General features: G+C 34.8%; 1 non-coding gene across 1 annotated transcript; it reads left to right on the top strand.

Annotated features, from left to right (window-relative positions):
* Positions 1-783: 783 nt before the first annotated feature.
* TRNAV-CAC lies at positions 784-856 on the top strand. Its single transcript has one exon. It is a non-coding gene; the product is annotated as a tRNA-Val (tRNA).
* Positions 857-2649: the final 1793 nt, after the last annotated feature.

Below are 2649 nucleotides of genomic sequence, written 5' to 3'. Positions count from 1 at the left end.
ACATTAAAGTATCCAAATGTAATTTTTGTACAGCCTAGGAATAAAGTGATAACCTTAGGAGATAATACAAAGCAAGCAGTTTGGGGAGGAAACTGTGCAGCATTCCACACGATTCTAAAGCTTGTTTTTTCCATGTCTCTTGGACATCATTTTGGACATCTGTTGGTATATATATTCTATCTTATTTTATTTTTTCATGAGACATTGAATGTTATAGAATGGACATACCATAATTTATTTAGCCATTTCTTTATCTGAGCATTTAAGGTGTTTCCAGTATTTTTGCAGTTACAAACAATGCTGCAGTAGAAATCCCTTGTCCACATGTATATTTTTGAGTGCATGAATCAGTATTACTGAAGGAAATAAATGGAAAAATAGAAATGGCACATCAAAGGGTTTCTACCTGTGACTTGTTGATACTATCAAGCAGTTCTCAGAAAAGGCTGTGTCAATCTGTATGTCCAACGACACTGTGTGAGAGTACTGATTCTCCTAAGCTCTCTGAATACTGGATATTATTGTTTTCTTTTGCTAACTTTTGAGAATCAGATCGGTTAAAAAAACCTGACAGTTGATTGATACTCTGTGCATACTGCTATTTTAGCTAAGGAGACTTTCATTCATTCCATAGTTGTAGTTCTCACTAAGAAAAGGAAAATACATAGTTTTAGATTTTACAGACCCTGCATTTCCCAGCTAAAAGCCATGTTTGGACACAATCATAGGCTAAGTTCAAGGTCTAAGTAAAGTAAACTGAATTAAGAATACAGTTTTCACAGGGAGGGTATAGCTCAGTTGGTAGAGTGCTTGTTTCACATGCATGAGGTCCTGAGTTCAATCCCCAGTACCTCCATTAAAATAATAAGTAAATAAATTAGAACCTAATTACCTCCTCCAAAATTAAAAAAAAAAAAGAATATAGTTTTCTATGTAAGACAGGACACCATAAATCTCTTAGAAGAGAACATAGGCAAAGCATTCTCTGACATAAATTGTAGCAATGTTTTCCTAGGGCAGTCTACCAAGGCAATAAAAATAAAAGCAAAAATAAATAAATGGGATCTAATTAAACTTACAAGATTTTGCACAGCAAAGGAAATCAAAAACAAAATAAAAGGACAACCTACAGAATGAGAGAAAATATTTGCAAATAATACGAGTGACAAGGGCTTAATTTCCAAAATATACAAATAGCTCATACAACTCAGTAACAAAAAAAAACCAAACAACTCAATCAAAAAAATGGGCAGAAGACCTAAACATTTCTCTAATGAAGGCATACAAATGGCCAATAGGCACATGAAAAAATGTTCAATACTGCTAATTATCAGAGAAATGCAAATCAAAACTACAATGAGGTATCACCTCACACCAGTCAGAGTGGCCATCATTAAAAAGTCCACAAATGACAAATGCTGGAGAGGGTGTGGAGAAAAGGGAACCCTCCTACACTGTTTGTGGGAATGCAGTTTGGTGCAGCCACTATGGAAAACAGTATGGAGAGTCCTTAAAAAACTAAAAATAGACTTACCATATGATCCAGCAATCCCACTCCTGGGCATACACCCAGAGGAAACTCTAATTTGAAAAGATACATGCACCCCAGTGTTCAAAGCAGCACTATATATCATAGCCAAGACAAAGAAGCAACCTAAATGTCCATCAACAGATGACTGGATAAAGAAGCTGTGGTATATATATACAGTGGAATATTACTCACTCATAAAAAGGAATGATATAAGGCCACTTGTAGCAACATGGATGGACCTAAAGATTATCATACTAAGTTAAGTAAGTCAGACAGAGACAAATATCATATATCACTTATATGTGGAATCTTTTAAAAAATGACACAAATGTACTTATTTACAAAATAGAAACAGATTCGCAGACATAGAAAATAAACTAATATAGCACCCAAAGTAATAAAATACCTGGGAATAAATCTAACCAAGGAGGTGAAAGAATTATTCACAGAAAGCTATAAACCACTGATGAAGGAAATTAAAGAAGACTTTAAAAAATGGAAAGATATCCCATGCTCTTTGATTGGAAGAATCACTATTGTTAAAATGGTCACATTGCCCAAGGCAATCTACAGATTTAATGCAATCCCTATCCAATTACCCAGGACATATTTCACAGAACTAGAACAAATCATAATAAAATTTACATGGAACCATCAAAGACCTAGAATTGCCAAAGCATTACTGAAGAGAAAGAAAGAGGCTGGAGGAATAACTCTCCCAGACTTCAGACAATACTATAGAGCTATAGTCATCAAGACAGCATGGTATTGGTACCAAAACAGACATATAGACCAATGGAACAGAATAGAGAGCCCAGAAATGAACCACAAACTTTTGGTCAACTAATCTTCGACAAAGGAGGCAAGAATATACAATGGAATAAAGACAGTCTCTTCAGCAAATGGTGTTGGGAAAACTGGACAGCAGCATGTAAAACAATGAAGCTAGAACACTCCCTTACACCATACACAAAAATCAACTCAAAATGGATCAAAGACTTAAACATAAGACAAGATACAATAAACCTCCTAGAGGAAAATATAGGCAAAACATTATCTGACATACAGCTCAAAAATGTTCTCCTAGAACAGTCTACTCAAGCAATAGAAATAAAAGC

The sequence above is a fragment of the Camelus ferus genome, chromosome X, assembly GCF_009834535.1.
Source record: "Camelus ferus isolate YT-003-E chromosome X, BCGSAC_Cfer_1.0, whole genome shotgun sequence".
In the NCBI taxonomy this organism is placed as follows: Eukaryota; Metazoa; Chordata; class Mammalia; order Artiodactyla; family Camelidae; genus Camelus; species Camelus ferus.
The sequence above is the reverse complement of the archived record's forward strand: the minus strand, read 5'-3'. Positions and strand labels throughout refer to the sequence as shown.